Consider the following 21,497-nt stretch of genomic DNA (forward strand, 5'->3'; position numbering starts at 1 on the left):
GCTTCCATGCTAAGAGATAAAGTATGAATTACCCTTGGATTGTGGCGCGATAATTAATCCAGCACTACGCTCCCGTTGGAATTATATTTTTCTTATAAAAAATCCCACCTCTAGCCAAATGGAATGCTCCAAAGAGTGGCTCGGCCCACGGCCTACTTGGACTCTACCATCCAATAGACGAGGAGGTAGACAGATGAAGGGAATAGTCAACTAGAGCAAAGCCGGGGGGGGGGGCATCCCTAGGAATTTAGCTGTAGAGTTGCATGACGCTTTGAGGATTTGTTTATTGTAGGGCCTGCTATATTTATAGGCGCCTTCATAGTAATTTATTTTAAATAGTGCCTGGTAGGAGCCCTTCTGTCTGGATGGACCATGCAAATTAATAGCTGTAGGTTGGCAGCACGTGTGGTTGTTCACACCTCAGAAGGTGTTGTGATCCTAGGGGAGGCATAGGGCTGATTGCAAAGTAGATCCTAGGGGAGGCATAGGGCTGATTGCAAAGTAAGTCAGGCACATGGGCGGTAGTAATGTTTAGTGATCAGAGCAGGGGCTGACTGAACTAGGCTTCCTAGCTGGTAAAGGGGGTGGGGGCTTCAGGGGAGTTAGGACACTTGGGTTCTGTTCCCACCATTGGAGGTTTCTAGGCGAGTGAAAAATCCTGGGTTCTTGTGAAAAGTGGAGGTGGGATGAATTGTATGTGGAGTGGTACAGAACTAGAGCAATAAGCATGTTGGAAACCTATAGGAGGATAAAGATTTTTAAATTATTATTTACAGTGTAGTGGTGTCTGGGAGCCCAGTCATGAACCAGGATGCCAGGTGTTGTACAAGCAGAGTGAAAAAGATGACTCTTGCCCTGAAGAGCCTGCAATCAAAGTAAATCCTTTTTCTTTTCTTTTGCAGAAGAGGGGTGGGGGGAGGAAGGAAGGTGCACAGATTTGTCTATTGTTCACTTGATGGCTTACCGGAGAGGAACAATTTTGTTAAATTATGTTGGTGCCTGCGCTTTCTTGCCTTTTCCTTCCAAACTATATTTATTGTGATTGTTTAAGCACTATCCTGATCTCCGAGCAGTTTATAAAACTCAGTACAAACTGTTCCATACAAAAATTAAAACTGCACTGCCTTCCCTGTGTACTGTACGGGTAAGCAATGTGAAAACTAACCTCCATAACAACTACACAACTTTGCCCTTGTCCCATCCATCTGCTCGCTCCCCATACCCTCAGGAAAATGGGTGGGTTTTGCCACAGGCCTAAAGGTTAACAAATCTGCATCCTGCTGGACCAAGGGGAGAGCCGGTATCTGGTATCTTTATTGTTCAAAGAGACATCAGTGTTAGAAGAAGACAGGGCTGTATCAATCTCATTTCTGCTGAGAGACGTATGCTGTTGGCTCAAATTGTCTCTGGATATTCAGAGTGTTGATTCTGTAGTACCAGAGACCTCAGCAGCTCCTTTCCTGGACCTTTAGCCTCTGACATCTCTCTGATGAATTTCCCCTCAAGAGCTGTGCAAGTCTTTCCTTTAGGATAGAGCCCTCTGGTTAAACACTTCAGGGTGCCAGGCTGAGTATGAGGTGGAAATCAGGTGGATAGAGCTCCAACCCTCATGCTCTAAGGCAGGGGTCAGCAACCTTTCAGAAGTGGTGTGCCGAGTCTTCATTTATTCACTCTAATTTAAGGTTTCGCGTGCCAGTAATACATTTTAACGTTTCTAGGTCTCTTTCTATAAGTCTATAATATATAACTAAACTATTGATGTATGTAAAGTAAATAAGGTTTTTAAAATGTTTAAGAAGCTTCATTTAAAATTAAATTAAAATGCAGAGCCCCCCGGACTGGTGGCCAGGACCCGGGCAGTGTGAGCGGCAGTGTGAGTGCCACTGAAAATCAGTTTGCGTGCCGCAGGTTGCCTACCCCTGCTCTAGGGCAACGGTTCTCAAACTTCATGGCACTGAGACCCCCTTCTGACAACAAAAATTACTACATGACTGCGGGGGGGACCTAAGCCTGAGCTCGCACGACCCCCTGCCCTAGGCGGGGGGGGGGGGCAAAGCCTGAGCTCCACCACTCCATGCAGGGGGGCCAAAGCCCAAGGGCTTCAGCCCTGGGTGGGGGGCCTGTAACCTGAGCCTAGGGCTGAAGCCAAAGCCTGAGTCCCACCGCCCAGGGCTGAAGACCTCAGGCTTTGGCCCTGGGTGACAGGGCTCGGGCTTCGGCCCCAGACCCCAGCAACTCTAATGCCAACCCTGGTGACCCCATTAAAAGGGGGGTCCTGACCCACAGTTTGAAAACTGCTGCTCTAGGGGCTGCTTCCCATTCTACTTTTCTTCCCTTAGGAGTGAAAGTAGCCAGAGATTTTGCAGGACTCTCTAGGAAGTAACACAGGTGTGAGCCCCGTCTGCCTACGGGAACCCCTCTATAGCACGATCCCCCAACTTCTATAGCACCCTTGATCATCTCCAGCCTATCTGTGATCTCCCTGCCTCAGGCTCTGGCAAAAAAACCTCTCTCCCACCATCACCTCCTTGTGAATCTTCATAACCTCAGGTGCTTTCCACCTGGATTGTGTAGCCATAAACTGGGGCCAAAGTTTAGTTGTTCAAGTGAGAAAAGCCTGGGTTTGAAGACTTTCAGGCCAGGCTGAACGGTGGGGTCATGGGAGGCTAGGGTGGGCGACATTTGGGGTAGGGATAATGATGCAGGAGGTGTTTTCCTTTCTCATGGGGACTCTGTTGCCTTCATGCACATACCCTGCTGTGGCAATTATTTAAATGTAAATGTTATAAAAATGCTGTAATGTGTCTAAATGAAATTAATGAGGTGCTACATGGTCTAGTGGCCTGGGCATCAGGAGACCCGCTTTCCAACTGCCGTTCTGCTGAAGACTTGCTGTGTGACTCTGGGAGGGTTGTTTTACTTCTCTGTGCTTCTGTTTCTGCTGCCGTCTGTCTAGGTCGTAAGCTCTTTGGGACAGAGACTGGTTTTTACTTTGTGTTGCCAGCACCCAGAATGGTGGGGCTCTGATATGGGTTGGGGCCTCTAGGCCGATACTAAATATGGCTGCTACTGTTTCAGAGGTCAGAGGAGAGTAAATGGGCACAAAGGTTAAACCTTCCGTTTGCTCTGGATGTACTTTTCTCTTGTGCAGAGGGTTCACACAGGGTCTGTGCATCTCTGTAGCCCTATATTGAGGACTTAGGTGGTGCACAGGTACTGCGCTGGCTCTCTGCTCAGGGATACAATTCCCTTGTTTGAGAAGCCCTCTCCTAGGCAGATAACGGCTGCATTGAGCCATTGCCTACCAGAAATACAGTACAGTTGACACTTGTACATCTTGCCAGGAGTATCCGATTATTTGGGAGGCTGCAGGACTCTGTTATGTTCACCAGCAGATGGCAGCAGCCGTTCATGACAGGTGACGTGGGAGTGAACAAGGGCACATTGGGAAAAGCTTAGAAGAGAAAAGCTCACTCCGAGCCTGCACATCTCATAAAGACAAGGTTTAACTGGGTTGCCCTGGCCCCAGCAATTTGGGTCAGATTTTAAGCAGAGCTCAGCCCCCCATTTAGGAACCTCAGTGAATGGCCACCTTTTTGAAAGTGCATTCAGCAGTTCCCCTGAGAACAATGGGAGCTACGGAGGGGAGGAGGGGGAGGGGGGCTGAGAGTTTTGTGAAAATCTGGTCCTGAATGTAGCAGTGCTTTGGCTGAAGCAATTGGAGATATGTAGCTGGACTGAGAGGCAGGTGTACATAATTTAGTTGGGGATTGGCCCTGCTTTGAGCAGGGGGTTGGACTAGATGACCTCCTGAGGTCCCTTCCAACTCTGATGTTCTATGATTCTATGATAAAGAGGGAGCATGGGGGTGAAGAAAGGGAGTTGATGAAGGGGACAAATCAGTGTAACCCAAAACCACATTTTAATCAACCTATTTTCAAAGCAGCTGAGCACCCAGAGCTCCCGCTGACTTCATTTAGAGCTGTGAATGCTCAATAATGCTGAAAATCCGGTCACAGGGTCTGAGGTTGAGAACCCAAGTTCAGAGGCCACTTTTTTGAAAATGTCTGTAGGCTCGGTGCCTCAGTTTCCCCATCTGTAAAATGGGAATAGTGAAACTTCCCCTTTGTAAAATGCTTTGAGGCTTGTGGATGAAAAGCGCTATATAAAGTATTTTTCCCTGTACTGATCAATTGAGGAGTCATGTGGCCCGATTTTCAGGAAATGCTGAGCACCTGCAACTTGTATTGTGGTTGACAGAACCTGCCTGCACTCAGCAGCTCTGAAAAGCAGTCCAGTGGTCCATACGGTCCATTCTTTGTACACGGGGATTATAGAAACCAAATTCAGGATCTGTCTATCTACAGTAGATCTGTATCTATGTACAGTCTTGTGCAGTGTCCGTCGTATAAGCACTGTTAACAAAACAGCAACAAAGGAAACACTAAGGACAGATGAAAACTCAGTTTCATTTCTCTAATGTCTTTCTCTCCTCTAGATATGGTATATAATGTTCCTTAACAAAGACATTCCTCCACATTTTATTGACCCTCCCAATCTCCCTTTGCCCCCCTTTACAATGTGTTTCATCGATGGAAGTCACAAATAATTGGGAAGGTTTTCCCTGGCCGAGTGAGGGTGGAGATGAACAAAAGGAGGTCACCCCGTCCGGGTCCCTTTGCCCTCTGTGGAATGGCAGGAATTTCTCCGTGCTTTATAGTCTGGGGCAATAATGGCATCAGCAGCGGGCTGATTGTTTTCATATCTAAAGCCTATGCAAGTCTCCGGCTTAGTGCCTGTCAGCTGCAGGAGTATTAACCTTAGAACTGTCAGAGCTAATAAAAATCCTACGCTGCCGGTGCGGCTGTGGAGTGTGGTAGGAGGTACCACCAGCAGCTGCGGGATATAGTGTCTACAACAGTTGTAGAGTCCCCACGTGTGCAGCTCCCCATTTATTTTATCCGTTTGCTCCCTATGGGTCCAAAACACTCGCCTTGACATCCTGGCCCTATTAAAGCCAAGGGCAAAACTCCCATTGACTTCAATGCGTCTGGGATTTCACCATGTGGATTTTGCTTTAATCTTGCTCATCTGATAGGCGTTTATGCTCCCATTGAAATCACTGGTGAGCTCTGGGGGATCTTCTTGCTCCTGTGAAATATCCCCCTCACCCCTTCCAAGTTTATTTGATAACCTCCCAGTAACCTGCATTCGCTGATGCTCAGCCTGCTAATTGAGTGTGATCAGCCAATGGTTTAGCAGCTTCAGCTGGCAGGAGGAGCCAGGAGGCTACAAAGCAGAGTGGGGCACTCGGGGGTGCTGGCGGGTGGTGAGAATGGTGATAAAACACAGGTTGCTTATCTTTGCCAGCCCCTGTGTCCTACACACATGTCTGCATGCATAGACCTACACTCTGCTGTCCCAGTGACACACATGTGCATGCACTCTGCACCCAGTGCGGGTATCCTATGCACACTGCTGCAGAAAGGGCACGCATGGGCCTAATTTGCCTCAAGGAGAAATGCATGCATGTGCATGCCTGCCCATGGGTGCACCTACACGCGCCCACACATTGTTGCACCAACCAGATACGCATTGTAGTTGGGAGTGCAGCTGCTCTATGTGGGCGCCCTAAGGGTACAGCTACACTTAGACCTGGGGGGACGGGGGTGATTCCCAGCTTGAGCAGAGATATCTGTGCTAGCTCAGATTGAGCTAGCGTGCTAAAAATAGAGTGTAGCTGTGGCGATGGGAGGAGCTAATCACCCCAGGCATGTGCCTCTCTGAGACGCTAGCCCATTAGCATGCCTCAGTTTCCCCATCTGTAAAATGGTGATAACGCGACAGAGGAGATGGGAAGATTAATCCCTTGATGCTGATAAAATGCTTTGAGAGTCTTATGCCAAAGGCACTCCAGAAGTGTGCAGTGTTACAAACAAAATATTGGCACTAAGGACATGGCTTCCTAACCACGTAATAACAAAGAGCGGAAGGGGTCACTTTCTGCTCCAGTGTCTGAAATACAAGGACGTGTGAGAGATCTCCTCAGATTAGCAGGGAATGATAAAAGATGGCTCCTCAAAAGGCGATAAGGGAAACCGGTGCCTGGCCTTGGGAGACGGAGGGAGAAGGCAGACATGGCCATCTCACCACATAGCAACGTGCCACCAGCTCAGGAACAGCCCCTGCTGGAAAATGGACATGGGATCAACACCCAAAAAATGCTTAGTTCTATCATAGGCGGGTATCTGGCAGTGTTTGTATAGCTTGTCACACCAATAAAGCTCATGGAATCAAGAGCCACTGACCTCAGGTATTAGGAGTTGAAGGTCTTACCAGGTATCATTGGAAAGGTAATTTTCCTGGATTTGCCATAAGGTCTCGGAGCTGTCCGACGACCTCTGTATCACAAGGTATTAATCGTCATATGAATTGGGAGTGGTATGGTCTAAAGGTAGAGGTGTTAGCAATGATCTTCATATGCTTAATATTCAGGCAAACGTGTCATTTTGGTCAGCAGGGTTGAGTTTTATTAATTTTCCAAGGGTGAACTCAATTCATAGAACTGTTCCTAAACGGCAGCAGACTAACCTCAAGCGGAATTGATTTACAGACAAGGCTCCCTGCTAGTGATGCATAATCTGATAATTATTCTGCTAAACTTTCCAAAAATATAACAGGCAATGCCTTGGAGACGTAACTGGAGCAGTTCTCAGTGTTTCCAGGACTGAGAATCTGACGCCAACAGGACGTCAGGGGAACGAAGAAAAGCCGATCCTCCCAGCAAAAAGTGCAAGGACCACGCACGCCTGGGGGAAGGACTGGTACGTGGAACATGCAGGAGTGCCTACAATGGGGCATGAGACCTTGAATAGCTGACCTCTGCAGTATCTATATCAGATCTACTGATGGAAAATGCTGTCTAAGAGCTAGATATTATAATGTGTGATGAGGAAGAATTGTCCTGTGGTTCAGGGATTCGGAAGGCCTGGGTTTGATTCCTGGCTCTGCTACAGACTTCCTGCGTGACCTAGGGCAAGTCCCTTAATCTCTCTCTCTTCATTGTGTTGAGGATAAATTGATTAATGTTTGTGAAGTGCTCCGATACCATGGTGATGGGAGGTCCTATAGGTAGATTTGGGGAGAGCTCTCCCTATCCCTCTCATTACTGATAATAATAACAGATGCCATGTCATAAGCACACATGGCATTTCACAAACAAAACCCATCACCTCTGAATTTGGGCACGTGTAATCATAAAGCTGCTTACACCCACCTTTCAATGTGCAAGGTGGCCTAGGTTGATGTCTCTTACTTGTCAAGGATCCTGGAGCCATAAGGATGTGGAAGGAGATTGGCTGAGCAAGAAGGAAGAGTTTTGTTCCAGACATAAGGAGAGACATGAAGCCAATTTGGGGAGGGCAATGAAAGAATCCCCTCTTTACAGGCTCATTGTTTTTTGGATGCTGCCAAGACATCAATGTTTGAAAATCTGGCCTATGAGGTATGAAAGCAGTTTGGCTCTGTTTTCAAGAAAAGCTTGTAATGGGGCGAATTTGTCCCCAGATTTCAGAGTAGCAGCCGTGTTAGTCTGTATCCGCAAAAAGAAGTACTCCTGTTCTTCTTTTTGTCCCCAGAGCCCTTTTGGCTGGTGCCCTCCCTCAGTGAATCCAGACCTATTTTATGTGATTCCAGAGCCCTTTGGGTCTGTGGCTTTATAGCTTTTTGTTGGAGGGCTGGGGAGAGGGAGAGACAACATTTATGTTTTAAAATAAATTGAAAACAGCACTTTGAATAAATCTCACCCTGTTGTCGTCTCTTTCAGTTTCATGACAGAGCTCAGGTCCTGCTACTTCCAGACTCCCAGATCTCTCAGCCTATAAATCCTCCGTGCCCTTGCCCCAGAGGAGGCGATGGTGTGTGTGTGTGTGTGTGGTGGGGGTGTATTTGCCCTGCATTAATTCTCTCCCCTGTGGCTGCTGACATGAAGATTTGTAACTGGCAGAATGTATTTTTAAGGTATTTCCTGCAGGTCGCTGTAAGGGAATGTAATTCCTATGTGGGCTGAGATGGGTTTAATTTGCAGTAAAGGGAGAGGACCTAGGAGCGCTGTTAATGCGGGGGTTTTCTTTACCGTTTCAATGAACTCAGTCCGTCCAACTGGTTTAGATTCATTTATTTTACCTAATCCATCAGGCTGAGATCCCAGCAGAGTGAATCAGCTCTTCAGTCATTCGAGGGAGATCACTTAAGTTCCATGCAGTTTGCTGTTTGACGAAAGCTTTTATCTACCCAGAATTTTGTAACCCCCGGATCTTCACCTTGGTTCCTGACTCTAAATCCTGACTTCCTGTCTGGGCTACGCTAGCGCTAAGAGCTTGTGGCACTCTGACTAGGTGGAATTCACTGCTAACACAAAATGCAGGCGCCGCCCGAGGCCCTAGTTTGAGGCACAGATATGGTGCGTGAGTGCGGCACAAGCACTCTCCATAAGGGTGAATTACATCTGAGAAGAGCAGGGTTTGCCCTTGGGAACAGATGAAGTGCTCGCCTTTGACCGCCATTGGGTCTTGGCTGTCAAATGAGCTCAGCACCCAACGCTCTGAGTTTTGTTGAAAATCTGGCCCGTACAAACATAGGCTGGGAATTTCAAAGGCGCTAAGTACCCACACCCTATCTTTTTTCAATGGGATTTGAGAACCCAACTCTCTTAGCTTCCTTCAGAAATCCCAGCTATAAAGGACCTGATCCTAAGCTGTCGGTGAGGAGCATTCAGCATAGCAGAGTAATGGTGATGACAAAGGTCCCCCTTGCAACTAGGCATCTGACCTAGCCAGTTCCTGCCAATGGCCACCAGCGACCATTACAACAGCTGGGGATCACCAGCGGGCAGGGACAACTGGCACGCACCTCCTTCCCTAGGTCACATCCCTCATGCTGCAGCGGGTGGCATAGGAACTGCTTTTGTGACTAGGATTCCCCTATGTTAGAAGATCCCTCCAGCGGCCAGCTAAACTAGCTTTGCACCAGTGTAGTGACACAAAGCTGCCGCCGTGCAGGGGAGAGTCATTCCCCCCACCCAACGTTTTATGTGCAGAGAAAATTGTATGCTGTCGGCATCCTCCTTCATGTGGGATCTACAGTGCCTTTGTCCTGACAAATCCTTGTCTCTGTTGCAAATCCAGCCTTATGACTTCACCAGCCAGCCTATTGCATGGGAGGAGGTAATGGGTGGGAGGGACCCACTTGTTCAAACAAAAATATCTTCGGTGGCTGCTGTCGCTGATGGAAAGGGAAATGGATTTTTTGTTTAAATACGATGTGGTTTTTAAAGTCTGACTAACGTGAAAGTCCCCATTTAAAGGCGTCGAACCTGCAGTGAAATTGGTCAGTGTTTACACACCCACTCGTTGACTGAGGCAGCGAAAAGCAAACTTCATGGTATATCCTGATCCAAATCACCTGGGAGCAAATGCTTAGAGGATACAGTCCACAGAGCTGTGAGCGGCAGCAACGGCCAAGAAAAATTCCGTGTCTCTGTTTACAAAAAAGCAAACCTATCCGAACAGGGAATGTTAAAGCTTAATTGGCATCACATCGTCGGCCCCCGCTCGCAGAAAAGAGTGGATTCAAAATCTGCACTGCTGCTGCTTCAGCTGAATTAGAAATTCCATTCCTTCTCTTCTGAGGACTAAAGTCCTCTCTCTCAGAGAGAAAAATCTTCGGAAGGTTTTATCTGAGGGCTGGTGCATGGAACTGAGAGCTGGGAGATACGGGTTTTGTGCCCAGGTCTGCTGTTGACTTGCTGTCTGTCCTTGGTCAAGTGACTCTATGTTCCTAAGCTTCAGATTCCCCATCTGTCAAATTATAGGAGCAGCTAGAGGTTCTAACCAAGACTCATTGTGCTAGGCATTGTACAAACACATATTTGCAGCCCCTGCCCTAAAGAGCTTACGGTTTAAATAGACACGGTAGGACAAATGCAGTATGATTATCCCCATTTTACAGAGGGGAACCAAGTGCCTAATATGGCAATCCAGCTAGATTCAGTGATTTTAACGTGCAACAGATGAAGAGGACCTGAAAGTTGGATGATGGGAAACTGCACCCATGAAAATCTTTGAGATAGTAAAAACTTTTCCCATCTCAAAATAGGACAAAAAGTTGAAATTGAGAATTTTCACAAACCAAAAATCCCCCCAAAATTGATTCGGGTCAATCAAAAACTTTTTTCGGTGATTTTGAAACGTTTCATTTTGATTTAACCTTTTTTAACCTTTTGTTTAGTCTAAATTGACTAAAATTACAAAACAAAAAGTTGTTTCCACTAAAAACAAATGCTGAAACTTTTCATTTAGAAAATGTCAAAATGTGGTGGGTTTTTTTGTTTTGTTTTTTTGTTTTTTTTACCATTTCAGAGTTCCCCTCCACCCCCCAATAATGTTTTGAGTTGGGAGATTTGTTGAAATTGTCCCTGTTTCACAAACAGTTTTGGTTTTGGCTAATTGGCAGTTTTGGGTGAGGAAAACGCAGTTTGTCAAAAAATCCCCCACCAGCTCTGTCGTTAATTGGTGGGTTCATCTACTCTTTTAATGGCCTGCCTTGGTTGGCTCTAAACAAGGCTTGTATGCTCCCCCTCCACCCCCAATCATGCTTAATACTTGGTCAGTAACCATAGCAGCTTGCTATGTTTCAACCCTGCCAGGGGCCTAAGCTAGCACATGGTTGACTTCTTTGGGGTGGAGAAAATGGAAGATAACCTTCCAGGGTGCTCTGAGGGTTAATTCATTCATAGTTGTAAATTCCTGCAGATCCTTGGACGGAATGGGCTATAGCAGTGCAGGTTGTTATAGGCTTTGTTTGGCAGTGCGTACATCTCACTGCATTAATGAAGCAGACTCTGCAGTCAGAGTGGGACTGCTGCACATGTAGATACACCTAAGCTAGCTTTGATCCAGCTAGCTCCACTCACAATAGCAGTGAAGTCGTGGTAGCACGGGTTAGCTCCAAGGCGAGATCGCACCGTCTGTGCTGCTTGGATGAAAGTCCCTTGAGGGCTGTGTCCATATCTCCTTTATGCTTTGCACTGTGCATCCTGTTGATGATCAGCAAATGATTCCCATCATTTGAGAAGCTTGTTTTTTTTCTTAAAGGTTCTGCCTGCTTTCTTCCTTTTTCATCCTGCCTAGCTTGTGTTTCTTCCCCATTTCCTATTGTCTGTGGCTTTTCTTGTGGACACCAATCCCAGGAGCCTGGGGGTCTGTTCCTAGTTGAATGGAACTATCTGCTGTACAGTAAAGGGGCACCTGTGTACACTCTTCTCTGTTTTCTGCAGCCCAAACCGTGGGACCTGGTGTCTTGTCATTCAGCAGTGTAATACTTGGTACCGCTATACCACACTTAAGCTTGGAAGGATTAGATTTTTATCATTAAAGATTGATTCCACTCTATATGTGCAAAATGACAAAAAATATTGCCATTGATGATCATCGAAATTTACAGATCAAGTAAGAAAAATTGTGCTTGAACTTATTGGAGTTTGATTGATGGAGTCTAGTGGCATTAAATAATTGTGTGACCCACCACTATACAAATTTAAATAAATAATAAAAGAAAAACTGCTTACAAATAAACATTGATATTATCAGTGGAAATTATTCAAACAAACAAACGAAATGAATTCTGCCAGACCTAACCACAGTGTTCGGTATCTGATCTTAATGAATTTTACAGATTGCCTTTACAAGCAGCGTACCTGGGAGGTGGGTAAACAGGATTGATGCCCATTTTACAGCTTGGTAAAGTGAGGCTTGGAGAGATTAGGACAATTTTCAGAAGTATTCACTGATTTTGGACGCCTCCCTTTCTCTTGAGATGCTTTATTCCTGTTTTTCAGAGGTACAGTGCACCAAAGCTCCCATTGACCTTGAGGTTGATTTTTTCAAAGGCACACTTAGGCGCCTGACTGCTTCTCGAAATCTCCCCTTTAGAGCACGAGAAACCTGGTTCTCCTCTCACACTAGTTGAACACAAGTGCAATTCCCTTGACTGATTTGCATGCGTTACGAAGAGCAAAACTGGGACCAAGATGTCTCAAGTTGGGCATTCAAGAACTGAAGCAGACAAAAGTAGTGAACACTTCTGAAAAATTAGCTGAGTTTGGCTTATAGTCTTGCAGTGACTCACCAATACAGGGGTGGGCAAACTTTTTGGCCCGAGGGCCACATCTGGGTATAGAAATTGTATGGCGGGCCATGAATGCTCACGAAATTGGGGTTGGGGTGCGGGCTCTGGGGGTGCGAGCTCCAAGGTGGGGCCAGAAATGAGGAGTTCAGGGTGCGGGAGGGGGCTCCGGGCTGGGGCAGGGGGTTGGGGTATGGGGGGGTGAAGGGGAGGACTCCGGCTGGGGGTGCAGGCTCTGGGGTGGGGCTGGGGATGTGGAGTTCAGGGTGCAGGAGAGTGCTCCAGGCTGGGACCAAGGGTTTGGGGAGCGGGAGGGGGATCAGGGCAGGGGGTTGGAGCAAGGGAGTTGGCTCAGGGGTGCAGACTCCAGGCAGCGCTTACCTCAAGCGGCTCCCAGAAGCAGCGGCTTGTCCCCCCTACAGCTCCTATGCGGCTGCGTGGCCAGGTGGCTCTGCTGCCCCATCCGCAGGTGCCGCCCCTGCAGGTCCCATTGGCCGTGGTTCCTGGCCAATGGGAGCTGCAGGGGTGGCGCTTGGGGCAGGGGCAGTGTGCGGAGCAGAGCCCCCTGGCTGCCCCTATATGTAGGAGCTGGAGGGGGGGCCATGCTGCTGCTTCCAGGAGCTGTGTGGAGTGGCTCCCAACCCTGCTCCCTGGCTGGAGCACCGGAGTGGGGCAAGCCCCAGACCCCATCCCCAGCAGGAGCTCGAGGGCCGGATTAAAATGGTTGGCGGGCTGGATCCAGCCCATGGGCCGTAATTTGCCCACCCCTGCACTAGTAGGTTCTGGAATGGAACCCAGGAATTGTGACCCGAAGACTCTTGCACTATGCCCAGGACAGCACTGAGCATCTCTGAAGTTTGGGGATGTTTTGATCTGGATCCAGTCCTGTTTCTAGAATGGGTTAAACCAAGACACTTTGAACTTTGGGGAAATCTGGATTGGAATCCTCATCTGAAATTTGCATTGTTTGGTCCTATCTCTGCTATAGTTTCAATATATCTGAGCTCTCCAGGAGTAGATTCCATTCTAATTCAGCTGTCTCCTCAGATGCAGGGATGAGCTCAAAGATGTCTAGCAGGCAGAACTATATACTAGAGCTTTATTTACCTGGAAACGACAATAAATCTCTGCCTGTCCGAGTGCACTGAGCGAGAGGAACAGTGTTGTCCTGGGCATAGTGCAAGAGTCTTCGAGTCACATTTTTCTTTCAATGCATTACATCCTGCAATGTTACTCCCATGTAGAGGGAACTTTTGCATAGAGGGAAATTGCCCTGTGAGAAAAATGGCTTTTCTTCCGGCCCAGTTGTTCCTCCTGGCTTCTGTCATCAATGTACGAATGCCATCTTCTGCTAGTTGAGGATTTTCAAGTTGGATTGGCAGAGTTGTCCCATGGCATTGCTTAGACGGAGCTTTCCGTACACTGATCTCAGAAGACAAACATGCATTACTTTAAAAGATGTTTTGAAGAGTTGCAGTGGCATCATTTTGCCTATGGATTCTCAGGGCCAAATCCTTAGGATTCAGATTCTAGTTGGTCCTGACTCAAGCAAAACACTTTTTGGTGTTGAGGGGAGTTTATGGCGTAACGGCCTCAACAGTTACTGGATCTATTTGCAGAACTTCTTTAATATACCTGTCTTAAAACAGTTTCTTTCAATTCCTTTCTGGACTATTCTGCATCTGTTCCCTGCCACCTGGAAAATCACGGTTAGCTTGTGTTCAAATTCAGAAGATGGCCATGTGATGGGAGTAAGAATGGCTGAGCTATTCTCCCTCTTTTCTTTCTTGTGCCTTCCAGCGTTCTTAGGGCAGAAGACATACAGGGCCATGGAGCTGACAAATTAGGTGTGTTGTTCCAATTTGATGCCACATGGGCAGTTGTCTGTGAAATAAGCCCTTGCAGAGCCTTTGGGGTGCAGTGGAGTGAAGTGTAATCCAAGTGAAGTGTGACCGAAGCTTTGAAGTGCAATTTCAATGGCTGGAGCGCTGGTGGAACTGAAAGATGGGCCCGTGCTGGTTTTTATTGTGGGGGCCCCCTCCCTCAAATTTTAATGAGTGCAACTCTTATTCCCATCAAACATGCCAATTCAAGTGCTCTGTCATGCACGAGAGACTCTCCAAAATCCAACCCCTCTCTGTCCCCCTCATCTAATCCTGCTTCCTCCCCCCACTCCGGGGTCCCTGGGGTGGAGTTGCCAGCTCAGCCCTGAGCACATGGACTGGGTACCCTGGCTCCAACCATGGCACAGGCCCCTTTTCCCTGCATCCCTCCTCCTGCTGCAGCTCCCTGCTGGGCCAGGCAGCAGGAGTTTGCTTCAAGCACTGCCAGCCCCTGGATGCTGTTACCAGTGGCAGGGACCAGCCTCTCTGCAGCCAGCTCCATGCATCCTGGGATGGGACCATAAACAGCTGCCCTGTCCCACTCCCACCCTACCTAAATTTTGCCCTGACCCCTACCTCCCCCATCCTGCTCCTTACCCTCCCTGCTGGCTCAAGGTGTCCTGCCTGTCTCCAGCACCAAGAGCAGCTGCCACAGGTTCCAGCAGGCGGAGCAAGACCCAGCTGCACTGCCTCCCCCATCCCCAGCCCGGCTCCATTCCTTACCCCTCGACTCCAGGCTTCCTGCAGCGCAGAGAGAGGCCAGGGCAATCCGGCAGAGGGCCTGGCTGGTGGAGTGGGATGCGGGTGCCAGCCCGCTTCCGAACGCGTGAAGTAGTTACTGCTGTGCAAGCCGTGTGTGTGCATGGCAGAAAGGGAATGTTGGCAGGCAGGCCAGATTTGACTGGTGTTGTGACCTGGTGCACGGGGTTGCAACACCACTGAAATTTAGAGTGGTGGCGGGGCTAAATTTGATTGGCGTTGTGACTTGGTGTGCCAAGTGCCGGAACGGATTTCAGATGCCAGAGCGTCACTCCAGACCGCTCCAGCACCACTCCCCACTGCCCTTTAGATTGCGTGGGCCCCTACGCACCTCCCCAGTGAGCTCTGTGAGCATTGGGGAAGATGCTGAGTCTCTGCACTGGCTGAGTCAGGATTGCTGCGTCTCCTTTCATATGATTGTTTGTTTATTATAATATACTGAATTATTTTCACCTGTCTGTCTATAGCCCTCTCCCCTTACTGAAGTAGCGCAGCCGTCTTTTTAAATGTATTTATCTTCACAGCCCCCCTGTGCGGTAGGGCAGTGCTATTATACCTGTTTTTACAGATTGGGCGCAGAGGCTACATGACTTGCCTAAGGTCATACTGGAAGTCTGTGGCAGAGCAGGGACTTGCAACCGGGTTTCCGGAGGCCCAGGCTAGAATCCTAGAATCCTTCCCGCAGCTTTAAAAAAATCTGTGAGAAAGAGCTGGTGTTGAGCGTGAGATCAGCAGAATGATGGAAGAATAGACAAGGAGTCAAGGAAAGCAGAAAGGAATGGATTTGCCTTTCAAGACTCCAATCCCTATTACTTAGACTGTATGCTCTTTGGGACGAAGACAGCCTCTTTCTTCTGTGTTTGTACAGCACCTAGCACAGCAGGGTTCTGGTCTCTGACGGAGTCTCCTAGCGCTATCACAATATAAATAATAACGGGCTAACTTCTCCAGAATTCACTGGAGTTATGCCCCCTTATGCCTGCACCAAATGTGGCCTGTTAATACTCTATGAGCCTGGTTCCCCCCTCCTCCCTCTTTAATACCATGGACTTCTCTGGAGTTACTCCTGTCTTTTGCTGGTGTAAGTGAGAGGACAATCTGGTGCTGAACTGGATCACCCTGTGTTTGTGAAAGGCTTAGTGTCAGGGGACATCATGCTGTGGGGTGGGAATTAAGAGAAGCTCCGCCAGAACGCTGAAGGAGCGCCAGAGAACTCCAGGCTATCCCCCAACACGACAGCAGCTCCAGGAGCATCATGACAAGACATTGCAGACGGTGCCCGAAGTAGATCGGTCACCCGTGGTGATGCATGGATGGAATCCAAAATGCTAGCGTTCCCATGGGTAGCTGGGCAAAAAGAGTGGACTTCATTCAGTGAACTCTGCTGTTGCAGAGTATTATTCCCAGAGGAGATTCAAGGAGGAGCAAAGGTCCAGGAGAGAAAAAGGTGACACTTCTGGAGGGGCCAATCCTGGCCTGATTTGAACTATGCACAGCCCTGTGAAAATCAATGGGGTGTATGTCCGGGCGGAAACTAGAACCTACTGTGGGATAATGCTAGATTGGAACTTCCCTGGGGCAGAGACCTTGTCTTCCAATGTGTCTGACCAGCGCCTTGCCCACTGTTCAGACTTTGGAAATAATAGTGTAAAATAAGTCTATGAGGAGATGTTTGAGAAACTAAAACATTAGAGGACTTAGCCCATTAATGCCGGGATTTGCCATTTTCCAGCAGGCGGGCAATAACGTGATGGACCCAGAGGCTTAAGAAATCGTTAACTGGCTGGCTGTGGTCGTTACCAGTGTCAAAGCCTTTGCTTTACTGCTACTGGAGTGTGGGTCTTATGTGCATGACCCTGTTTGTGAAGAGGGCCACGTAGCTCTCTTTCTTGGGATCCCATGGCGGATTGTGATCGCTCCCTGTTCTAAGTGGTCGGCTGATTGAAATGATGCTATGTCAAGAAGGTGTTGGGGCACTGCAGGAGGAAGCAGGAGAGGCTGCCTTTTTTTAACCTGAAAAGCTGCAAATGCTCTCTGCATGGGGGGAAAGATTTATTAGATTATGAGGGGGATGGGCTCTTCTAAAGCTGAGGAGTGAATTTGCTTGGGCCCAAACTCTTCCACTCTGTCTTTCTGTGAACCCCTTTCTGCATGTGTCTGTTACCAAGCTCTTTGCATTACTAGCTGGTAAACGTCAAGGTAAAGCTGAGGTCAAGCTCAGATTTGAATTTGGTGAGCTGAGCAGATATGTCTGACTGGGCCATGTGATGTGAAAAAAGCATGGGAGGGTCATGCGATATCCCCTTCCTCTTGTTTCTTGAGTCTACTGGGATTATAGGGAGGAGATTTCACAGCTGAGAGGCCAGCCTTGTGTTAAGATTTAGATAGTGACATGTAAACCAAGTCAGTCCCCTTGGGATGCTAAGTACCTCCTGGGTCTGTTCAGAGCATTTTGAAGTCAATGGAGCTGTCTTGGTTTATACCAGTTGAGGATCTGGCCCAATGATTATTATGCCCATTCAAATCCTTAGTGAACTTCTCAAATCAGGCATGTGCATAGAAACCAAATCTTCATCCAGCAAGAACAGAGTGAGTTGGCGATAGGCGTTTCAATACGGAGCCAAGTCAGCCAGCTGTAAACGGCACTCCAAAGCTACATCTACACTGTGTTTCAGAACCTGTGGCAGTGAGTTTCAGAGCCTAGGTCGACAGACTTGTGCTCGCGCTGTGTAGATGTTCAGGCTTTGAAGCATGGGGAGGGGTGTAGGCTTGTGGGGTGGTTGGGGGGAGGGGGATTTACTGAATCTGGCTGTGGTCCCGTGACCTGGTAGCAGCATACTTAGCAAAAAACTTCTTGTCGGTGGCCTTTGCGAATGCAGGAGGCAGTTTGCTCTTTTTGCAGGACAGCAGTCAGAACAAAATGGAAGAGTTAAGCGCTGAGCAGCTGTACTCAAACCCGGGGGTGGGGTGGGGGGGGGGTTGCTTCTGTTTCCTGGGAGTCGATTGGCTAGTCTTGGGATAGAAAAGCCAAAGGACACTGGCCCAAGGGATTGTGGGATAACGGTGGACTCTCAGGGCACAAGTCTGGGAACTGGGCCGGCGCTGCATCCACACTGCAAAATGATCGAGTTGGGACTCGAATCCCAGTGGGAGTTGAGCTCCGACCCTCCCCTCCTGCCGAGTTCTGTGGCCCCCGTCCTTAGGGCTTACAGGCTCGAATGAGACGCATTTGTGTATAGATGGAAGGGGGGTTGGGTTCAAACCCAAGTCTGAGCCCGGGCATACACTGCAGTGTAGACATACCTTTAGCCTCTACCTACCTCAGTTCCCCATCATAATAGCACATCACTACTTCACAGGAATGCTGGGAAGATAAATCCTTTAACAGTCATGAGGCACTCAGTGATAGGGGCCAGAACATAAGAATGGCCATACTGGGTCAGACCAAAGGTCCATCCAGCCCAGTATCCTGTCTTCTGACAGTGGCCAATGCCAGGTGCCCCAGAGGGAATGAACAGAACGGGTAAATCATCATGTGATCCCTGTTCCCCAGCTTCTGGCAAACAGAAAAAATCCATCCCTGCCCATCCTGGCTACCTGATACATCAATCAGCACCCACAGAAGGTGGCTATGGGAACGCAGTGTCTTAACAATGAGTGTAAACTGGGATCAATAAAACCGAAGTCCACTGCTGTGATTGAATGGAAGTTATAACTCACCACAGTAACAGAGACTTGGCTTTGGATGATACAGGACCTGTGTTTTGCCCAGAAGCTTGGGACTCCCTCTTCACCTGCCCACCCCAACACAAGCATCAAATTAACAATTTATTTGATGTGGTGTGGTCTGTTATTTTCTTCTCCTGCTTCCCCAGTCATAAGGAATAAACGTTGCAGTGTGCAATAGTGTTCGTTTCATGTGAGGGTAAATATAGAAAGGAAAACCTGCTGAGAGCAAGCCATTTTTTCCCCTGCCCTACGAGTTCTCCAGTTATAAACAGTCAGTCATACCCATTTGGAAAGTCCTAGCGTGGTTTTCTTGGCAATCCTATAAGAATTTTTGCTTTCCTGTAGGTTAAGGATTACATTTCATCATAATTAATGGTATCTCACTCCCATCTGCTCTCAGATGTTTAGGACTTGTTGACATGCTTCTGCTGAGCTAAAGCTGCTCTGTTCTAATGAAAAACTGGTCTGCTGGAGAATTTACTGGGAAGTTTGGGTTCACCTGTGGAAGTTGTTCCTGATTCTCATTGTGCTGCTTAAGTTAGGGAGGGCGGAGAACCCCACTCAGGACTTTTGTCAGATCTCTCACGAGCCTTCCTGTCCTGTGTACGGAAGGAGGCCCACCAGGCAGGGAGGCTGGACTCATATGACTGAGGAGGTGTTGGGTTACATCAGTGTCGATATATGGGAGATGGCGCTTAGGAGATGTTTGAAAATGTCTCAGCAGCCCGTTTGGGGTTTGTGTGGTCCAGAGCAGGTGCTGTGCTTAGGGATAGCACCTGCAGGCAAACAAGAAACCAGCTAAGGTTGGGGGTGGGAGGTGAGGGAAGGAGCTGGGTTGAGGGCGGTTTTAGCTGAAGAAAAGGAACTGAGCTCATAATGCTGATTGCATGGCAGCTCAGAAAACCGCTGGGAGCATCTGCAGGTGAGAAGCCCCCAAGAACAGGAGCGAGGTCCAAGGACTGTACCTCTCATGCACAGACTTTGAGGCCTACCATGAAAGGTCTGGATGGCCAACTGGTCAGGACAAGCCCATGACATCTTAGCATTGGAGGCGACCATGCAGGGAAGAAAGTCGGCCTCTGGGAGGATGGGAGGCATCGTAGAAAGCTCAGGGTGGGAGGCAGGGAGACTTTGGAGTTTGAGTGGGCCCTTGCATAGGTGGAGGCATGGAGACCTTACAGAACCTCCGCTGCAGGGTTAGGAGGATGGCAGCATCAGCCCTTGGGGACTGAATGCCACTTTCAAAACAAAACATGGTCTCCTCAGGCTGAACAAACACATTCCCTGTCCATAAGACAGTGGGAAGCCAGATTTGAATCAGGTCGTCCCTTTCTCTTGACTCTTGAGTGGCGAGCACCTGAGAATGGTGGAGATAAGTTTCAAACCCCACTGAGGTCTATAGGAGAAGTGGACTAAGACCCTGATGCAAAGCCCATTGAAGTCACCATGGCCTTCAGTGGGCTTTGGAGTAGGTGCCAAATCTGTGTTGACTTCCCCCAGCAAGCGCTTTTCTCCCTCTTTGCCAGTTAAGTTTCTTGGAAGAATAAATGAGCACATGCTATTAAATGTCCTTGAGTAGGGTTCTTCGCCCTTTAAAGCAATGCCTCTGCACTGAGGTGAGCCTAGTTAAAAAGGCCGTATTCCTGTTATTATTTTAAGAGCTATCCATACATTATCCTGGAGAAACCATGTTTAAAAAACCCAATCCCAAAAAACTCCATCCTAAATGTTGACTCTAGTGGTGACATTTGTGAAAGTGACAAAATATTTATGCAGTTGGCCTTGGTTCTGGTCAGGGCTTCTGGAAATAAACCAATGCCTTGTTAAAATGTGTATGGAGTTGATGGGTGGAAATGCAAGGGGGAAAATGCCTAACATCTTACGCAACTTGTGCAAATAAAATCATGGCTTTACTACTGCATGAAAAAACTCTGGAATTAATAGATCTCCTTTGGCTTGGGGGTGTGGGATACAAACCCAGCTAGAATTCATAAACTATTTAAAGCAAAGAAGTGCTACTTTTAAACCCACACATCTGGATTCTAGAGTTAAAGCTGTGTCATCGGTGCCCATGTTAACCCCTGTCTTTCCCGAGGTTTGTGTATCTGAGCTGCTTAAAAATAATTCTAAGCTGAGCATTTAGCAGACAGGAATAGTTCTGTCTTCAGTATAAACATTGAGCAAATAGTGATTGTTTTTGGTCCATATTTAGATTTATGGGCCAGAAGTAAATATTGTTAGTTTATAATTTATTTTTGAAGGGCATCATTTATGATATTGGCTGAAAACTTAAATCAGAACATGCTTTTAGGCCTGATCTCAGAAAAGCACTTATGCGTATGCATAATATGACTTTAGTGGGATTTAAGCACATGCTTAAAGTTAAGCACCAGCCTAAATGTTGTGCGGCACAGGGATAGATTTCAGCTAAGCACACACTGGCCTGTGTTATACAGCAGGTCAGATCAGATGACCACAGTGATCCCTTTTGGCCTTGGATCTATGAAGTCAATGGAAAGACACTCTTTGACTTCAGTATTCAAATGGCTTGTTAGAGACACCTTTTAACATTGCTTTCTGTTTGTTTCCATAATATCCAAAGCACCTTCTTTCCCCCCATATCATTCTGCTCCATAAATAGAACGTATAGGTACCTGCTGAGCACAGGAGATAAAGGGCTCCAGGACTTGTTACATTGTGATCCAGAGGTTTTTGTGGTTTGGGGCTTGCATGCGAGCACTCGTCCTCCAAAATAAAAATGGCCTCTTTCCGGCATAGTTTATGTCGTTTTGAAAGTGGTATGAGCTAACCAGGAGAAAGGGACTCACATTCCAGGATAAGAGCATGATTAGCTGGTAATCAGGATGCCTGGGTTTTATTCTGGCTCTGCCATCAGCTCGCTGTGTACTATGGGCAAAGGTCTCGCTGTGTCACTTCCCCATC

General features: G+C 47.8%; 1 protein-coding gene across 1 annotated transcript in view; it reads left to right on the top strand.

Moving 5' to 3' along the window:
• The first annotated feature begins 743 nt into the window (after positions 1-743).
• The window catches only part of SCUBE3 (signal peptide, CUB domain and EGF like domain containing 3), a 137,486-nt gene continuing 116,732 nt past the window's right edge, over positions 744-21,497 (top strand). Inside the window, exon 1 of the mRNA XM_065591723.1 lies at positions 744-875. The gene's annotated coding sequence lies outside the window, so the exon portion shown is untranslated. The remainder of the gene's footprint in view (positions 876-21,497) is intronic.

This window comes from Chrysemys picta, chromosome 4, assembly GCF_011386835.1.
Source record: "Chrysemys picta bellii isolate R12L10 chromosome 4, ASM1138683v2, whole genome shotgun sequence".
NCBI classification, from domain to species: Eukaryota; Metazoa; Chordata; order Testudines; family Emydidae; genus Chrysemys; species Chrysemys picta.